The sequence below is a fragment of the Triturus cristatus genome, chromosome 7, assembly GCF_964204655.1.
Source record: "Triturus cristatus chromosome 7, aTriCri1.1, whole genome shotgun sequence".
Lineage (NCBI taxonomy): Eukaryota > Metazoa > Chordata > Amphibia > Caudata > Salamandridae > Triturus > Triturus cristatus.
Genome location: NC_140590.1, coordinates 922619850 through 922641060, shown reverse-complemented (window position 1 = coordinate 922641060; position 21211 = coordinate 922619850).

Sequence of the window (21211 nt, the reverse complement as noted above, 5' to 3'; positions counted from 1 at the left end):
CTTTGAAGTGCAACCCAGACTTGCACAGATAGTGGGGGATGTCAACCCCCCTGTCCTGTTCCACATTTGGTGGGAGGACATGCAGGAATATGAGTTCGGTGAGGAGGAGAGAACACATTTCAGCCAGCACCATCCCTAAGGTGTGGCAGGCAATGCTATGTTTTAAAATCCACCATATATTGACAAGGTGGGAAAACAACCTAGCAGGGCTAGGTTAGTGCCCCTTCCCACAGGAAGTTGTTACTTAGAGGGTGTAGGTACCCATTGGCTATTACATGTCTCCCCATTTTAATGCCCCTAAATTTAAGATTTAGGTGACATCCTGGACCTTGAACCCTAGATTTGATGGACAGGAAGAAGATACGGACAACGAAGAGCTGCTGCCAGAGAACTGAAGCCCTGCTGCAGAAACATTTGAGCCAAATCCTGCCTGCTGCCTTAAGGACTAGAAAGTCATGGTTGTGAAGTCTTGTCCTGAACCTGTGGGAGCTCCAAGAACCACAGATCTCCTCTAGCCTTTAAGAAATCACCAACAGCCTTCCTTGGAGTGAAAGTTTCACTCCCCTACACACCACAGGCACCGAACGCACTAAGTCTGGTTTGTCGACTTGCTTCCCCCAGCGGCTCCAATGCAGCATCCAAACCAGAAGAAGTACGACCGGTCCGGAGGGTCAGATTTGTCTTTCCACCAAGTTGGGAGATGGCAGGACCTCCAGAAGCCGCCCTGTACCAATTCCTGGGGTACCAGACCCCATGAGCAAACAGCGAGATGAAAAGTCCATATCGGACTACAACTACTCCAGATGCAAGCACCCATCAAGGGATAATGAGACCCCTGAAACTTACCCCCTAAGTGGCCCAGCTGTGCCATAATTGCTTCTCCAAGTTGCCTGCTCCCAACCATGAAGACATCTCCAGGCACGGCGCCCAGGTGACCCATCTGCTTTGCACTCAGACCGACCAGCTCTGCTCCCATGGTCCTGAGACCCTAGCAAACTCCTTCCTCAAGTGAGACCCCCAGACTTACCTTTCAATCCACCTGTGCAGTGTCTTTTCAAGTGTCCCCCTTCGTCATAGCCCACCCGCTACCAACAACCTCAGCACCCTGCTCATGGCCGAATCCGGGATGATCTTGGTCTTCTGCTGCTGGAACATTGGACCTGGTGCTGATATCAGCCTAAAAGAAGAAGGTGAACTTCATGAAAGAATTGCCTGATTTTATATGCATTTTTCCACTTTTCTCCATTAACTTAAATGGTGAGTAATTTCACACAAAAGTTATAAATCTTGCGCACTCTGAAAAATTGTAACTTTAAAAGTACTGTGTGTAAATCGAAGTTCTTGGTCTTAAAACTTAAAAAAAAATGTATATTATTTTTTATAAATTTGGCTTCAATTTATTCTTTAGCATGTGTCTCATTTGTTACCTCTGTGAGCACGATAAATGCTTAGCACTTCCCTCTGATAAGCTAAACTGCTCTCCCACACTACCACAAATATAGAGCTAGTATTATCTACTTATGCCTCTGTAAACCAATACGGGACCCACTGGGCTCTCTGCACAGTGTACTTCATTTTATACTATATAGAGAGCCAGCATCCTACAATCGGTCCCACAGATAGGTGCAGCAACATCATAATGGTCAGGGCATATTGCGCCCACTAAAGCACATGTAGCCCGAGGGGATACGCGTGCTTCGAAAAACACCATAAAGTCAGATGCTACATGAGGTAGGAACAAATAGCCAATCAGGACCTAGCACGCGTAGTGATCACATGCTCCCCACTCTGGACATGTAGACAATTTCACCAATGGCCACACTATGTCCACGCAAGGTCGAGACCCACCTGTAGTAACCATTTGCCCATTAATTTTTTACTCTAAGGCAGAAACCAACATTCCTCACCATATATGGTATGCCAGATATGTTTATGGCTTGATGTAAAATGTATAAATGACTAACCAGAACCTAATGTGAATTGAGATAGTTCTCAGGCCTTGTGCCTATAACTGTCACCCGGCCAAATTGTTTAATTAAATTAAACTGTTCCTGTTTTGCCAAATGCCTCTTGTCTTCTGATTTATTTAGGAATTTGAACCCAAGCAACATTTGTCAGCGTCTAAAGCAAAGCTAGGAGTGTACCTTTAGTCACTATCAGCACTGCACTGATGACAAAAGTAGTTGAGCCATACTGAGTTGAATTCCTTTAGGGCAACTCAGGTGGTTTAGCGTTTCTAGATCTGAAAATAACAAGTCTGTGAACACTGGATCTGGTTTTACTAGTTGTGGTCTGCACTCAGAAAAACTGTGACTGTGAGAGGGATATCAACTTTGGTCAGAGGCATATCTCGACCCTCTCCTGCCCCATCTAACACTAGAAGGAGAGCAGAACTCCCTCTCCGCTCATTCCCCAACAGTCACAGCTACCACACACCACAGACACCCTTTTGTCCCAGCTGCTACATCCCTATTAAATCATACAGGCCACCTGCAGTCATTTCCCACCTGCTCAAAGCAGATGATCAATATCAGTGTATCCTCTCTTGAATTGGGGAACCCTGTCTTAAAGAGGCCAGCAATTCTGGGTCTGTCAGGTTATTCTACATTCCGGGTAGTTTAACTCAAAAGGCCTGCTAATTCAAGGGTGAACACTGCCCAAAATCATTAACTTCCTTCGCAGTATCTGCTAATGGAGAGAACACTGAATGAAGAATTGTGACAAAAATGTTTGCTGCACTTAGAGAGCAGAACATTTCAGGCAGCTTGCATTTCTACCAAATGGTATTGTCAAGGCTTCATCTGGTAACAGCTGATCCTTGATCACTGATCATCGCAAGGTACGTCTTAAGGCATCTGAAGAAATGCAGAAAAGATAGCTAAATTGAGGTATTTCGACCTCTTTTACCATTGAAATGTAAAATTGTGAGATATATTTATGCATGAACATTGTGGAATAAAGCAAAGCAAAAATTCGCTTTTCTGGCACATCTTCCCATTAACAATGTAAAAGTGCTCCCATTGAGGTAATCATGACTAGAAAAGATGATTGTTGGAAAGGCGTTCGCCGGAGGGGGGTTCGGTACCGGTCTTGCCCACCCCTTTGACCCACCTCTCCCAAGTAGACCGAACCAGGCGCGCACACCCTGAGCTAACACTACGAACAGAGTGATACCACACGTGTTCTTTGTAGGACGATAGGTTCTTTTATCGATGGTTTCAAGGGATCTTTATGATCCAAGGTGCAAACAGTACAGCAGTGGCACAAGGTACCACAAATCGGTCGTGGGGAATGGGGGTAGCGGGACAGTCTTTAAAGATAGTGTCTCTGCGAAGTACCCTGCGGATAGCTCACAATCCTCGAGCTGGAGGGTGTCGTGTCTCTGGGCGATCTCTTACCGAGTCGTCCTCAAGGGGAGCGCCGCGAGTCTCTCAGCAGGCACAGGTGGTCGGAGTTCGGGAGCCGCGATATCGTCAGCAAGGCTCAGATGGTTCAATAGCTGAGGGCCGCGAGTCACTCAGCAGGCCCAGGTGGTTCAGTGTTCGGGAGCCGCGACCTCGTCAGCAGGGCTCAGATGGTTCAATAGCGAGAGGCCGCGAGTCACTCAGCAGGCCCAGGTGACTTCAGCGTTCAGGAGCCGCGACAGCGTCAGCAGGCTCGGATGGTTCCAGGTCTTCTCTGCATTCGTTCCCCCGGCACCCCTTGTTATACTCCGCTTGCTCTTTGAAGTCCGGAGTCCTCGCAGAGGGGGGACTGGGGTGACGGAGGGGGTTCGGCGGGATTTCCTGCCGCCCACTTCTTTGGTCTTTTCCGGTGGGTCTGGGATGGACCCCAGACGCTCGGCAGGGGAGGCGCCTGCTCCCCAGGGGCCTGGTGGCCGATCGAGTCTTCCCGGGGAAGGCGACCCGAGGTGTGACTGGGCTGGCGCCTCGGGGTCTGGCTCGAGGGTTCCCGCTCCCTTGGTTGGACATGCGTGGTAGGGTGTCGAGTCTGTCAGGGCTCTGGCCGGCCCTCGGATCTGGGTGGCTGGGGCGGCCGGAGTCGGAGATGTCGTGTCTTGAGGGTGGTTGCAGGTTGGCTGGATGATTGGGAGGGCAACGCCGTGAGGCCGGTCTCACACGCGTCCCCCCCAGCTGAAAGGCGTGGAGAACTACCCATCCACTGGGGGGTTCTCCTCACCGAAGCGGAAGAACCGGGACAGGCCGTCGGCGTTGGCATGATCCGTCCCGGGGCGATGTTCGACAGTGAAGTCCATCCCTTGGAGAGAGATGGACCATCGTAGTAGCTTGGGGTTCTCCCCCCTCATCTGCATTAGCCACCGCAAAGGCCGGTGGTCCGTCTGTACTCGGAAATGGGTTCCGAACAAGTAGGGCCGTAGTTTCTTGAGGGCCCAGACCACGGCGAAGGTCTCTCGTTCTATAGTACTCCAACGCTGCTCTCGCGGCAGCAGCCTTCGGCTGATGAAGGCTATAGGCTGATCGATGCCCTTGTCGTTGAACTGCGAGAGGACGGCCCCGATGCCGTGTTCGGATGCGTCGGTCTGGACCACAAACTCTTGGGAGTAGTCGGGGGCCTTGAGTACGGGGGCGGTGCACAGGGCGGTTTTCAAGGCGTCGAACGCCTGCTGGCACTGGGGGGTCCACTGCACCTTCTTCGGGAGCTTTTTGGAGGTCAACTCCGTGAGGGGCCCCGCGAGGCTACCATAGTTTTTAATGAACCTCCGGTAGTACCCTGTAAGGCCCAGGAAGGCCCGGACCTCCGTCTGCGTGGTGGGGGGCTCCCAGGACTTGATGGCGTCGATCTTCGGTTGGAGGGGGGCGACCTGGCCGCTGCCCACCTGATGCCCCAGGTAGACCACGGAGCCTTGCCCGAGCTGGCATTTGCTGGCCTTCACGGTTAGTCCGGCTTGGCGCAGGGCCATTAGTACTTGCCGGAGGTGCTGGAGAGGCTCGTGCCATTGAGAGCTGAATACGGCGATGTCGTCAAGGTACGCTGCGCTGAACTCCTCGAGTCCGGCCAGGACCTTGTTCACCAACCGCTGGAACGTGGCTGGGGCGTTCTTCATCCCGAACGGCATGACCCTGAAGCGGTAGTGTCCATCTGGTGTGGAGAAGGCGGAGCGTTCTTTCGCTCCCTCCGTGAGAGCAATCTGCCAGTATCCGCAGGTCAGGTCGAAAGTGCTGAGGAACCGGGCGGCCCCAAGGCGGTCGATGAGCTCGTCGGCGCGGGGAATAGGGTGAGTGTCTGCTCGGGTGACCGCATTGAGCCCCCGGTAGTCCACACAGAATCTTAGTTCGGGGGTGACCCCAGGGGAGGCCGCTTTCGGGACCAGAACCACCGGGCTGGCCCAGGGGCTGTCGGAGGGTTCGATTACTCCAAGGGTGAGCATCTTCTGTACCTCGGTCTTGATGCAGGTGCGGACCCGGTCAGGCACCCGGTAGGCTCGGTGTCTCACAGGCGGGCTGTCGCCGGTGTCCACGTCGTGGACACACCAGTCGGTGACCCTTGGAATGAGGGAGAAGAGGTCTGCGAATTGTCTGAGCAGCTGGCGGCAGTCGTCGGACTGTGGGGGAGTGAGGGTGGTTGAAAGTCTCACTCCCTCCACGGAACCATCCAGGTCTTTAGTGCACAGGGGGTCGGGCAGGGGTTCGGTGTCTTCTTCCGCCCCATCATCGGTGGCCAGTAGCAAACTTAATTCCGTTCTCACAAAGTGGGGCTTGAGACGGTTCACGTGGAGGACCCGGAGGGGGTTCCGTGGGGACTGTACATCGATCAGGTACGTGACCTGACTCTTCCGCTCGATCACCTTGAAGGGACCAGTCCATTTGTCTTGTACGGCACAGGGCTTCACCGGGGCCATGACCCAGACCTGCTGGCCCGGCTGGAACTCGACCAGGGTTGCGTTCTGGTCGTACCAGCACTTCATTTCTTCTTGGCTGGCCTCGAGGTTAGCCTCTGCAAGTTCTCTGAACTTCCTCGTCTGGTTGCGGAGCGCCAGGATGTAGCGGAACACATCAGGGGGTGTCCCCCGGGGGCTTGTCTCCCAGCCCTCTTTGACCAGGCTCAGGGGCCCTCGGACGGGGTGTCCGTATAGCAGTTCGAAGGGGCTGAACCCCAGAGACTTTTGGGGAACTTCTCGGTACGCGAACAGGAGGCAAGGGAGGAGGACGTCCCATCTCCGGCGCAGGGGCTCTTCGAGGCCCAGGATCATTCCCTTCAGGGTTCGGTTGAAGCGTTCCACTAGGCCGTTGCCCTGGGGGTGGAAGGGGTCGTGAACTTATATGTGACTCCGCACTGCTGCCACAGGGACTTCATGTAGCGGGATATGAAGTTAGTGCCGCGATCACTCACAACCTCGCGGGGAAATCGACACGGGAGAAGATCCCCATGAGAGCCCGGCCCGCCACGGGAGCCGTCACGGTGCAGAGGGGAATGGCCTCGGGGTAGCGGGTGGCATGGTCCACCAGGACAAGGATGAAGCGGTGGCCCTGGGCGGTCTTTGGATCCAGGGGTCCCACGATGTCGATGCCGACCCGCTCGAACGGGGTGCTCACAACGGGGAACGGTTGTAAGGGAGCTTTGCGTTTTCCGCCACTCTTCCCACTGCCCTGGCACGTGAGGCAGGATTTGCAGTGTACTTCTACATTCGCTCGCATCTTGGGCCAATAGAAGTGGGTAACCAATCGCTGATATGTTTTGTCTTGGCCTAAGTGTCCTGCCAAGGGTACATCGTGGGCCAGGCCCAGGAGGAGGCTTCGGAAACGCAGGGGTACCACCAGTACTCGGGCTGCGCCTAGCTCGGCTGACTTTTGTTCGCTGTATAGGAGGCCATTGTCCCAATAGACCCAATGGGTTCCGGTTCGGTCACCGGCGGCCTGGGCTTCAGCTTGTTGTCTGAGTCCCACGAGGGAAGGGCAGGTGGCCTGTTCCTGGCAGAACTCTTCACGGGAGGGCCCTCCCTCACAGCGCCATTGGGCCATCTCGGGCAGTTCTCTGAGCTCAGTCAGTGCCTCAGGGGCGGACAGTTCCGGCCCCTCTCCCGGGTCCGTGGCTTCTCCTCCGTCCAAAGGAGGGTTGTCCGGCTCTGGTAGGGCGTCCCGGTCCTCAGGGACAGTGTTCGGGGCGCGGCCCTCACTACCCGCGGCGAGAGGCAATCGCGCGGTCATGGAGCGCGTGGTGGTGCAGACCCATTCTGGTAGGCCCATCATCTCGAGATGGGCTCTTCGTTACACTTGCCCCCACGGGGAACTCTCCAGGTCGTTGCCCAGGAGGCAGTCTACAGGCTGTGATGTTCGGACCGCTACCTTCAATTCTCCGGAGACCCCTCCCCACTCGAAAGGCACCAGAGCCATCTGGCAGAGGCTCTCAGAATTGTCGGAGGATATGACCGGACAGAGGGCACCGGTTAGGATCTGGTCTTCTGAGATTAGGCTGCGGTGGACCGCGGTGACACTCGCCCCGGTGTCGCGGAGGCCTTCGACTCGGTGGCCGTTGATGGTCACCTGCTGTCGTTATTTCTTTGTGTTGGCGGGCAAGGGTGTCCCGGGGACCATTTCTCGATCACCAAGGGAGACCAGGGCCATGGCCGCTGGTTCCCATTCTTCAGAGTCCTCCATCTCTTCCCCCAGAGCCACGGAGGCCATCTGCCGGGCCGGGGGGTTGGTCGTTGCGGTTCGCTGATACTGGGGACACTGGGGGTCATTGGCGTAGTGTCCGGGCTGTTGGCAGCGGAAGCAGGTGATCCTAGCTCGTGGACCTAGCCGTCCTGGGGCTCCGGCGCTGGCTGGGGACGGGGCTGAACCTGCCGCTGGTGGGCTGCTGGGGGGGCTGTGTGAGGGCCCCCCGGGGAAGTCTCTTGGTCGGCCGTGGTTTCCTCAGCCCCTCTGGCGGGGGGGCCTTGACTGTGGCGGCCGTAGTCCCCCACGGGGCCCCGGGTGGCCCGGGTGTTCACCCAACGATCAGCCTCAGCGGCCAGCTTCCGAGGGTCGGTGAGTTTACTGTCCAGGAGATGTTGGCGCAGTTCTACAAAGCAATTGGCCGCTAAATGTTCCCAGGCAATCAGATCAAACAGTTCTTCGAAGGTGGAGACCTTGCTGCCCTTGATCCACCCGTCCAAGGCTCGGCTGTAAAAGTTCACGTACTCTACCCACGTGGTGCCCGGTATCTTCTTGCAATCTCGGAACCGTTGTCGGTACATTTCGGGGGTGAGTCCATACCGGCCCATGAGGGCTTCCTTCATGTGGCTGTAGGAGTTCATGACCGTGGAGGGCAGATATAGCAGGGTGTCTCTTCCTTCGCTTAAGAACCGGCCCCATAGGCCAGCCCCCCAATCCTTCTGCGGGTCTCGGTGAGAGGTCATGGCGACTTCGTAGGCCTTAAACCACTGCTTGATATCGTCATTTTTGTAATACTCTTTTACCACATCCTTGGGGATGTGGACTTTGGTTTCCCCGGTGGGAGCGGACGGTGGATTCCCGGGCGGCTGTGACTTTTCGTTTTTAGCCCGCCACTCGATCTCCTTCAGGCTGCGTTCATGTTCTAGCTGGAGTTTTTTTTCGTCGTGCTCTCTTTGGCGTCTCTTCTCCTCGAGTTCCCCTTGGAGCCGTAACTGCTCGACGGCCAACTTTTTCTCTGCCAGTTTTATTTCTCCCTCGATTTTTAGCTTTGCCAGTTCAAGTTCGTGGTTGCGGCTTCTCTCTCGGTCCGCTAGCTCCTCGGGGGACAGGTTCCCCTCTGGCCCGTTGTTTCTCACCGGGATGCTTGGTGGTTCATGGTCAGAGTCTCCTTCCGTTTGGGTCGGGGGCGCCCCCGTCTCGACCCAGGTTTTCAGTACTTTCTGGAAGTCTTCCTTTGTGCTTAATCCGGTGGTAGCGATGCCAAGGTCCTTGCAAAACTGTTTTAATTCTCTATGCGTGTAATAGTCCAATTGATCCTCTCGGAACGGTGAGCTTATTTCGGTACCTGCGGCACCCAGGGAGGTTTCTCCTTCCATCTCTGTTTGGTAGTGCGTCAGTCGTTCACTGCACGCTCTCTTTCGGTGTCGGCTCGGATCCCGTCGTCTGCCACCAAATGTTGGAAAGGCGTTCGCCGGAGGGGGGTTCGGTACCGGTCTTGCCCACCCCTTTGACCCACCTCTCCCAAGTAGGCCGAACCAGGCGCGCACACCCTGAGCTAACACTACGAACAGAGTGACACCACACGTATTCTTTGTAGGACGATAGGTTCTTTTATCGATGGTTTCAAGGGATCTTTATGATCCAAGGTGCAAGCAGTACAGCAGTGGCACAAGGTACCACAAATCGGTCGTGGGGAATGGGGGTAGCGGGACAGTCTTTAAAGATAGTGTCTCTGCGAAGTACCCTGCGGATAGCTCACAATCCTCGAGCTGGAGGGTGTCGTGTCTCTGGGCGATCTCTTACCGAGTCGTCCTCAAGGGGAGCGCCGCGAGTCTCTCAGCAGGCACAGGTGGTCGGAGTTCGGGAGCCGCGATATCGTCAGCAAGGCTCAGATGGTTCAATAGCTGGGGGCCGCGAGTCACTCAGCAGGCCCAGGTGGTTCAGTGTTCGGGAGCCGCGACCTCGTCAGCAGGGCTCAGATGGTTCAATAGCGAGAGGCCGCGAGTCACTCAGCAGGCCCAGGTGACTTCAGCGTTCAGGAGCCGCGACAGCGTCAGCAGGCTCGGATGGTTCCAGGTCTTCTCTGCATTTGTTCCCCCGGCACCCCTTGTTATACTCCGCTTGCTCTTTGAAGTCCGGAGTCCTCGCAGAGGGGGGACTGGGGTGACGGAGAGGGTTCGGCGGGATTTCCTGCCGCCCACTTCTTTGGTCTTTTCAGGTGGGTCTGGGAGGGACCCCAGACGCTCGGCAGGGGAGGCGCCTGCTCCCCAGGGGCCTGGTGGCCGATCGAGTCTTCCCGGGGAAGGCGACCAGAGGTGTGACTGGGCTGGCGCCTCGGGGTCTGGCTCGAGGGTTCCCGCTCCCTTGGTTGGACATGCGTGGTAGGGTGTCGAGTCTGTCAGGGCTCTGGCCGGCCCTCGGATCTGGGTGGCTGGGGCGGCCGGAGTCGGAGATGTCGTGTCTTGAGGGTGGTTGCACGTTGGCTGGATGATTGGGAGGGCAACGCCGTGAGGCCGGTCTCACAATGATATTACATACAGTGATCTTTTTGAGATATATTATTCTGCAAAAGACTTATTACAAGTATATAGAGAGGAATACCCAAAGGATTCTTTGTCTCTGAAAGTTGCACATTGTAAGATTCAGGTATTGTGTAAAACTGTCTAAAAATATGGATACTCTTTATCGGAGATTAAATGACATGGATATCCTATCCGCAGAGTTGCAGGAGTCTGTACAGCATACACAGGCTCAGGTTGAAGCTAATGAAACATGGCTCACTATTATTTCATATAAGATGGAGGAAATGGAAAATCATATCCCCCGAAATAAGCTTCCGATATTAGGTATTCCTGAAGGGCAGGAGGGCAATGATGAACGATGTTACATTGTTCAGCCATTTGGCCAGTCCTTTCCCCAATTAAAAGACTGTAACATTGACTGCCAGGTGCAGCGATCACATTGATTTCCTTTTAAACAGTGTTCTAAGACGGGGATAGCCTCAATGTCCCTACGAGCAATTCTGTTCTACGTGAGCAACTTAATATTCTCTCAGCTATTACACAAGTTTTATCAACCACATAACTTTGTGGAATCTTCCAAGGTTGAATCTTTTGTGTGAACATTTGGGGCTACAGTTTCTCTTCTGGAACAGGCAAATTTGAGAATTCACTACCAGGACTGAACTTTTTTGCCAAGAATTTATTAAGGCTCAGGCTCTTTTTGAACCTTGGAAAAATAATTAATGCCTGATATACTTTGATCTGTTTTTTTTTTTTTTGAAGAACACTCTTTGTTATTATATTGTGTAAATTGTTTTCTGCTGAAGCTTTATAGGTTATTCTGTCTCTTCGTTTTTGGTGCTGCATGCTCATGCGGTATTATGATTAGGCCTCTTAGATTGGTGGGGCAGGCTAGGTAATGCTCCGGTGGGCTGGTGCAGATCAGGGATAGACCATAGCGTGAATATGGTATTTGATGGCTTTCGGGGGTGCCCTGAAGATCCTGCTTTCCGTGGGGAATCTAGGGCAGGCCAGGGTGTGGAAGGGGGATAGCAGGTGGGGTGAGATGGGCTGAAGATAGGGAGGAGGGCATATTGGGTTGTGTGTGTAATGGTTAGGCAGGGTTTTTTGGGTTATTTGGGGTCGGATGGCAGAACAAAAAGGGGAAAGTGTCAAAAGGAGTTGTTTGTGTGGTGACATGCAGTATTTTGTGTGTTTGATAATTAAGGATGGCCAATTAGATTTATAAGGTAGCCGAGAGTTACATTTGCTTAGTTGGAATGATAATGGTCTGAGATCTACAGTTAAGTGTAGATATGTCAAGGAGGAACTCTTGTTATTAAAACCTAGTCTTCTTTGTATAAAACCACACCATTCATCAATGCCGAAGATTAAAATTCTGAATACTTGGGGCATCAGGAGGAGATGGATCTCAGAGGGGTGTGTCCCTGTTACCAAGGAATCAAGGGTGGAGGGTGTACAAGTCTAAAGGTGTCCAGCTGGCAGGTGGGCCACTGCAGAAATAGGGAAGGACAATGTCTAAATAACGATGTGTGTGATGTATGCATCAAATAAGGATGAGCCATCACTTTTCAACTTTTTACTATCTGAACTGTGTCAAAGGCACCTCCCTTTCATCTATGTGGTGATTTTAACATGTCATTAGTACCCTGACTTGACACTACCTCAGTTTCTTCTCTTGTGGAGCCGCATATGAAACATTCTTGCACTGCATTGAGGGAAATAATTAGCTCTCATTCCCTTACGGATGTATGGCGTGCACATCATGGGTCTGCGTCTGACCATATATTTTATTCTGAGTCAGACAAAGTCCTTTCTCAGACTGATATGACTGGTAGTACTGTTGTACCCTCTCTTGTGATTAGATTGAATCCACGTGTTATCTCGGAACATAATGCCCTATCTGTATTTATTACAATGAGCTACAGCACCGTCATTGCTCCCCCCTCTGGGTGGACCTTTGATCTTAAATTGCTGCTCGAGACGCATTATCTGAGCCTTATGTCAGCCTATTTGAAAAACACTTTCTTACTAATCAAAACACGGCCTCTCACATAATAGTTTGGTATGCGATGTATGCTGTTGTGCGTGGTCAGACACTTATTTACACTATCCAATGGGATAAAGGAACAAATTTAGGGCATAGAAGGCTCACTCTGATCTTTTGTTTCTGGTACTAAAGCATTCTAACACTGGCTAACGGTGCTGCCCATAAAGCAAAAAAGATACCGGAGCAATTAACAATCATGCGCATGACGCTACAGAAGGAGATCTGGAACAGAGTTGATCGATGAGCATGGTCAAAACATGCTCTTTGTTTTAAAAATATTGAAGACATGGGCCTACTTCTAGCTTTTCAGATCAGAGATAGGCAATCCAAAGATTCAATCACTAGTATTCGAGATTTGACCGGTCAGGGCCTGTGTATATTCTAGCTGTATTTCGGGAATTTTATGTTGCATTATATCATAAGGAGACTCCCCCCTCATTAGCAGCTATGAAGGAATATTTGCAGGGGATTAGTTTACCTCACGTATCTACCACTCAAGGTAAAATGCTTGATGCTTCCATTACGTCAGGAGAAATTAGGAAACTGCTGTCTCAATTAGCTTCAGGGAAAGCTTCAGGCTGATTCCATTTCTCTAGAATTTTATAAAAACCTTTGCTGATATTCTTGTCCTTAGACTTGAAGTGCTGGTCAATTCATTAGCCTTTTCATAATCCGTGGCAGCATGTTAGGGGCAAGTATATATTTTGATCTCTCTAAAGAAAGGCAAAGACTCTTAACCGTGGTTCATATCGCCCAATATCTTTAATGAATAGAGCTACAAACATTTATTCTCACATTTTGGCCAATCATTTGTCTTTCGTCATCACTATGTTAGTGGATGTCATGCAGCACGGATTCATTCTGGGACGGGATGCTACTACTCATATTCACATGGTCCTATCGGTCTTGGATGTTGTAGAAACACAGGGAGAGCCTATTGGTTTGATTCTGCTTGACATCAAAAAAGCATGGCCTTTCCTCTGACAGGTCCTGGCAAGAATGGGGCTTGGACCAAAGTTTATAACTGCTATTAGAACTTTATATGTGTCACTATCAGCCCGAATTGTCTGTATGGGACAAATTTCGAACATTTTGAGACTTCAACGTGGTACTTGGCAAGGCTGTCCATTGCCCCTTTATGATTTGCCCTATATTTGGAACTTTACATCTAGAGAGGTAAGTTCTCAGATACCGTTCCCCCACTGCGCCTAATCAGTTGTAATGGCCTACACGGATGCTATTTCCATTCTCTCTTCATCCCCTGAGCTAGCACTCATTTTAGTACAGTCTTTGGGTACAAACTGCACCTCGGTAAAACCCAACGAATAACTAGATCTACTTTAAGAGACGATAACCCTTGCTATGTCAAGGAAGCTACTTATTTAGGTGTCTACATATATCCCTCAATGAGGGACACGGGTGATTTTAATTATGAAGGGCTTTAACGTGACCTGCTGACACTGTTCCAGAAATGGGATAAGTTCCACTTGGGGCTCAATAGTCAATGTAATTAGATTAAAATGGTAATTTTACCTCAGTTTTTGTATCTGTTTCATTCCATGCCACTTTATCTTCCCAAAAAGATTTTGAAAACAGCAGAGGCTACTCATCAGTGATTTATTTGGGGATACAAAAAAACCCTGCTGCGCAATCCGATATTTACAGATGCCCCATAATATGGGTGGCATCCCTTGTATGGTTATATTTCCTATCTTCATTAGGGTACCAACAGCTGTCCGTTATGAGCAGCTATCTTTTCTGTTTCTGGAGTATCCTTTTTTTAATTGCACTATAATACCTATGCAGGGTTTGACAGATACGGTTTATTTCAAACGCACCAGTTTTAAGACATTGGCTGTCTATGATAGGATTTGGACTTTAATTAAACCATTCTGCAGTTTTGCATTCTTCAATCAGTATACTTCCATCGGCCAGTGTAGTGTGGTTCCTATTTCCCTAATAGGCTCTGCGCATTGGAATAATATACACTATAGTTTTGTCATAGGACTGAGGTCAGTATGCCCCTATCGAGTATATTAAACTTAATTACTTTGTGTGCCAGCTAACTCTAGAAACTCCTTGTGAAACAAGAAGGGAGTAGTTTCTGGCAACCGCATAAACATGACAATTTTGTTTCCCTTTAGAATCGGAACAATCTCAGAGTCGTGGAAACAATAGATAACATTTTCACTCAGCTAATCGTGCATGCTTAGTTTCTTCAGAGTTTACATAGAAAGAATAGACGGGCGTTTCAATAAAAGGATTTATTGAACAGTCTTATTTCTGGTGTAAGAGATATGTGCTGTTACAATCATAAGACAGTATGCAAGATATATTATGTAAGGCGTAAACAGTAGAAAGAAATAATACTGCGCTAGCATTATCTTTCAGCTATGACACATATATTCATATACACAAATAACATAGGCTAAAAATGCGAGTACTCATTCGATGCGTTCTCTAACTAATTCTACCCCACTGTACCTAAGTGTAGGACAAGGTAAGAAGTAGGTGCTGTGTGCTATAGTCTGATATACCATAGTATGGTATGCTAAGTCTGATATGCCAAGAGTCCCTCTAGGTTCTAGTCAGCTCCATAACTTAAGAATGAGAGAGGTTGGAATCTCTATCCGGTTCTCGAACTCTAACACCCCGCGAAGGGAGTCAGAACACTGGAAGCTGGATTCTCTGCGAGCAGGGATGACAGCGTTTTGTCAGTGCGTCAGGCCGGGACACGGGCTCCTCTAAGTCGAGGTCTCCTCCTTGCTTGCCGCCGTGGCGAGCAGTATCAAGTCTTGCAGCCGAGCCGTGGCTTGCCATGGTAAGGGAAGGTATATTTATACTTATGCTTAGGAATGTTTGCATTGACGTAAAGTCGGGCAGAGGAAGGCGTCATGAATGAACCCGTAGGGTATAGCGGTTTAGGCATAATAAATGAGTTCTTGGAGAAATCAATAATCCTGGGCTAGGGAAACTCCCAACAGATTAAGGGTCTGTTTTCTAAGAACTCGTTGTGACGTTGGGGTGGATGGATGTAGGTGACAATGCCTGTATTTGGATAGCATGGCTAATGCCTAAATAAGGACTGGGATCCTATGTTTATATAAGGGCAATGCGAATTGTGCCTATATAAGGACATGTATCAGGAAAACCTATATACAGACACCTAAAGCGGAGTACAACACCAGAATCCTAATTTGTCACTAAACCTGCATGAGGGATATTTGCAATTCTGGCAACAGGTTGGCATCGAACAACTTGACCAAATGTTCTCTAATGGGACATTCCGCTTGTTTGAGTCACTTCAAGGTCATCATGGTACACATCGCCAGGGCTTCTTTAGATATCTGCAGCTTAGGGATTTCATCGCCCATCTGCCGGCTAGTGATATTGCTACATCTCACAATCTATTTTTGAGGCGGTTAACTCGTTTGCCTACAGCTAACTCTATCATCATTCTGTGTAACACCTTGGTCTCCAGTGGGTCCAATGAACAACATTTCCAACAATTAGCCAATAAATGGACCAAGAAGTGAGGCGTGACGGTGGCTGAGAAGGATATGGGTCAGCGTTCAGGCAGCACAGGATATACTTAACATACCACTATTCAAGACTCATTTATTTAAAATCCTAAATGACACATAATATGCTCCTTATAGATTATTTAAAATTAGCCTTTGGGCAGCCTGACTGTTTTCGTTATTCGGTGCCAGTGGCAGGCACTATTCACATTTTTGCTACTTGCACATATCTTTCTTTATTTGGGGCTTCAGAATTTAATAAAGTAAATATCTTTCTACAATGGGAACTTGACTATGACCCTAAGTTCATTATGTTAGGTTACTCTAACCCCATCCCGCACAATCTTGCCTCAATTTACTTTTATGCTACTACAGTGGCTAGATTGTGAATTGGTAGGGGTGTGCTACAAAGGGAACCACCTGATTCCAGGATGTGCTGGCAAGAGTTCATTCGTGCCTGTGTGACTTGGAATTTACTATCATTCATTAAAACCCACAAAGGCGAAGGTTGAAAAAGGTGTACGACATAGTTACGGAGGGCTTTGCTCGTTGTATGCCCGGTTACCTCTTAGGGATTTTAAATAATTTAGACATTGTAATAGTCAGCCACTTGAGGAATGTTATGTTATCATACTGCACCATTGCTGTTTTTCAAACATTTGTTTTTTTTAGTACTAATACTGTAATTAAATATTATTGTATTGTGTATTCCATTTTGTTTTTTATTACTTTTCAAATAAAATAATAATAAAGATTTAAAAAAAAAAAAAGACTGTCCCAATAATATATTTGGCTTCTCTTAACTCCGGAACGTTTGAACTTGAAGAGCAATCAGTGTATAAATCAAGGAGCATATATTTTAGAATCATAGTCAAATAACAAAACCAAAGAGTTTAGCAAAATCTTGCTTGCTCATTTACAGTCTTTGTATTTGTACTCTTGTATGCTGGGCTTATTTCTACTTGCAATTATCTTTCTTCAGATCTTTTATTCTTTGTCTCCTCAAAACCGCGTGGTTGGCTCCTAAAAATGTTAATACAGCAAATGTCGAAATGTTTTGCTTAATGAATTTACTGAAATTGCGTTTTTCTTTACCGCGTATCTTATTATTAGATCACAATGCCGCTTAGATTTTATTCCTGCTGCTTTTTCGCTGATCCCTCTATTTTCTACTTTCATTGCATCATAGTTGTTTCTTTAATCATTTAATGAAGCCGCCTTTGGTTTGACTTATTAAACATTATGAACTTTGATTTCGGGAATTTGTAATCAAACACTTGCCTTAGAATGTCAACGCAAGACAAATTGTGAAGTCCACAGCTCTTCCTTGTTTATATTCAAACGCATTTTATTTAAGTACTGTGGGGCAGATTTACAAGCCCATTGCACCACTTTTGCGTCACTTTTCCCATGTTAAAAGTGACGCAAAATTGGCGCAAGGGGCTTGTAAATCTGCCCCTGTGTATTTTCCAATTGTTCGAAGGTGATAGGGGAACAGTAAATACAAATAATTACAGGAAATGAGCATTGTCGAATGTGTACATTGGGAGTGATCAAGAAGACGTGGAAACTCCCACGTTAATCGTAAATCAACCTATGAAGTAAGGAGGCGAGGCAGCAACATTTTATGACTGGAGCTCAGACATGAGCATTGCTTATTTAACTCCCCAGAGACATAGGCACAGTGATCACTGAAAATCTTTAAAAGTGGTGAGGTGTAATACGTACCTTGAATTCCAGTGAGTAAAGCGAGACAACTTCGGGGCATATCATCAAGGCGGCGCTATGAAATTATCGCCGCTTTTGCAACATCATTTGTTTTCCACAGAACTCAACGTCCGACTTGGATTTTGGCAGTTGAATCCGTTATTAAGCTGCTTGCTATTGCGCGCGCTGTCAGTCATCGAGCAGTGCAGGCAGTTTCTTCCCTCTTTGACTGCAGGCTTTCTTGCCCATGTTTCAAAAGACAGGGAATTGTTCTTGTGAATCGTCATAGTGCCTTTTTGCAATGCGAACCCGGATAAAAGGTGCAATGTTTTTCATTTTCTGACTTTCCTTTCCTACATGCTGTAGTGTAAAAGATGTCATAACTTTTATCAAGTTGTGGGACTCTCTACATTATACACCCTACACCGTCTCTTCATATGCAGTCGTCTTTGGTTGAGAGCTTTCAGCCACACCTTTCACTGAATGTAGCTTGATAAAATGATTATGTTATTTGCTGCTCGTGGAGTCCACAGACATTTTTGTTCAAGTCTATTTTCGGAAACTTTACAACATTTGACTATGCTTAAGTTTGTTTTTTGAGTCATAATTCCCGTAGACATTTTTTTGAGCTCTCGTAGTAATGCACAGTAGTTTTGTCATGTGACCATATATTTTGGTCAAATTTCTACATTGAATGTCTTTTCCGCCTTGGTATTGTTTTTTGCGTCCCTTGGGCTCATCACTATATGTTCTTGGACTCTGGGTACACACCTTCAGGGGTTCATTGTTCATTTTACATGTGTACGTTTTCCACTTTATCTCTTCCTTACATAGGGATGGCAATGGGTACCAGCCCCATTTGCTCACTTACACTTGCCTACACAAGCTACTTATGGTTTTAAACATCACACAGGGCATCGCTCCATGGGGGTTAGTCCCATTTTACATTAGCTAACCATCCCTATGTTTAAAGATAGGTTATGGGTACAGTCCCATTTACACTAGCTACCCTCTCTTACGTCTAGGGTAGGTCATGGGTTTTTGTCCCATCTTCTCTTACACTGTTACCCTCACACAGGGTATCTCTTATGGGTTATAGTCCCATTACTACATCTCACATTTTGTGAGCCCTACACAGGGGTTGTCCTTACACGGGCTTTCACATTCTGCGTCTCGTTCCCATTGGCTGTCATTTTCTTAAATGTCATGCTTACATCATTTTACATTGTTGTACATCCAACGTTATTCTCATAATCATTTTTTTATCTTTATGAAAGTGGGGAGGTTTAATTATACTCATTTGTATTTCATTCTTCTCCTCTGTTTTAGGACTTGTTCAGTGTTCCTTGTGATGTTTTATCTTGTCTCATCCAGGGAACCTGAACTATACACTTTGTTTGTTATTCTACCTCTGCCTCTAGTCTTTCCTCTTGTGTAGTGTTTTTATCTTTCTTCCTTGTTCAAGAGAAGATCTCTCCCTCTCTTCTTAGTGTGTCTGGGTGCCAGTCTTGTGTCCAGTTCGTGTCGTGCCTCGTCTTTCCTTCTTTGCTTGCCTGCCTGCTTTGGGGGTAGTCTTTGGTGTGACTTTGTCATTCTGCTCCTTGTTCTTTCTTTTGCATGTTTATTGTTCCAAAGGAGTGTCAGGACAAATCTTGGTGTTGCTCACCCAAGAGAAAGTCTCAGTATCCCTGAAGCTCCATAAAATACGTATGCAAAAGAGTAAACTGCAGTCTGGAATTTTTTCCGCAAAAAATCACAAATAACCAAGATTTGTCCGACGATCTCAGATATCTTGAAGGAAGGTAAGGATTTAGTGGAGATGATAAGCTGACCGTGACATAGAGAGAGCTTTGTGTGTCAAACAACAGAGTTTAAAGATGAAACGCTTCCTAATGGGCAACCAATGAAGCTTCATAAGGATTGGAGAGAAAGGTGAGCGAGAAGGAAGGTTACAGATTAGTCACACAGAAGTATTCTGCACCAACTTCAGTTTCGACAGCAGAGTATCATTTACTGACACCAGCAGGACTTTTAGTCCAGGTAGCTGGTGAAAAAAGCCTGGACGAGTGTCTTCCTGGGGGTTTCTGAGCACCATGGCAGGGTTTTTTTAAAACCTCAAGGTAGAAAAACATTTACCGCAGGTGGAGCTGACTTTAGCTTTCATGGAGAGAAATTGATCCAGCCTCATGGCAATATGTTTTACAACCTGCTTACGTGTAGGAGCTGAGCCTAGTTGTACGGGCCACTGTTAGATTTGGGGGTCTCTAGTTGGCAGAGGTAGGTACCTTTGACAAATAGGGACCCTTGCATCTAGTCAGGGTAAGGAGGTACACTCCTAAAATAACCCCTGCTCACCCCCTTGGTAGCTTGGCACGAGCAGACAGGCTTATCTCAGAGGCAGTGTGTAAAGCATTTGTGAACACATACAGTAACCAAGTGACAACACTACAGATGGACACGACACAAGTTGTAGACCACAAACGACAAAAATCCACAATACTGTACTTAAAATGGTAGAATTAGCTTAGTTCTCTTTAGATGTTAAAATGCGACACTTTGAGTTCAATGTACCTTTGGATGTGTAACGCTATACAGCAAAAGTGTTGCAGGGAAGGTAATGCGTCGGTTCCCTACTGCTGCGTAGGGGATGCGTCAGCTCTTCTCAGCGAGGGGAGGTGATGCATCAGTTTCTTACTGCGCTTCCGTGGCGACGCAACGACATGATGCAATGAAAATCCGGTGCAATGAAACAAAGATGGCGTCTTTTCTTGATGCGACATGATGCGTACCGCAACAGGCCCTGCAACACGCTTCTCGGTGATGCGGCGGCATCTGATGCGACGTCGATCCTCTTCTTTGGTGATTCGAGACGCTTCGACAACGATGCGAGCCGCGACAGGCACTGCGACATGCTTCCCGGTGATGCGGCGGCGTCTGATGCGACGTCAATCCTCTTCTCCGGCGATGCGAGGCGCTTCGGGGACCCTGCGATGACTCAATGGTTCTTCTGGGCCGCGACAGGCCCTGTGACATGCTTCCCGGTGATGCGGCGGCATCTGATGTGACGTCGATCCTCTTCTCCGGCGATGCGAGGCGCTTTCTTGTTGTGAAGCAACAGCGACACGCTTCTTGCTCGTGAGTCGGGCTTCCAGCTCCTTGTGACATGCAGTCCCTCAGAAAGCCTTGCAAAACAGCAGGCACTTCCAAAGGACTCTTGGGGAGCTGGTTGGTGAAGTCTGTTGTCCCTGAGACTTCAGCAGGAGGCAAGCTCTTTTCTCAAGCCCTTGGAGATCCTTCACAAGTTGTATAAAGTATACAGAAAGTTCCTTGCTCCTCTCTTTGGCAGTCAGGCAACCACTGCAGGCCAATCCCTCAAGCGTAGGGATAGTCTCTCCTCAGTCTCTCTGGTTCCTCTCCTCAGCAAAGGTTTCTTCTTGTTTCCCAAAGTGATCTAAAGATCTGGGGTCTGGGTCCCCCTTTTTATACACTGTTTCTCTTTGTTCTCTGAAGTCTGAGAGGCATTTGCTTAGTCCAAACCAGTTCTGGTCAGTCCTGGCGCACTCTGTTTACATGACTCCTTCTTTCCTTTCACAGTGCAGGGCAGAGACATCAGACGCACCACAGGAGGTGGAGCCAGCATTGTGGAGGGAAGGCACATCCCTATTCAGGTCCCAGGTGCAACTCCTCTCATCCATCTGCATGTAGATCTCTCTATTCAATCCTGTGCTGACTCACCCTGTCTCCTGGAATCCCCCAGCCCCTGTCACTCAAACTCCAGACAAGGAATACACAACC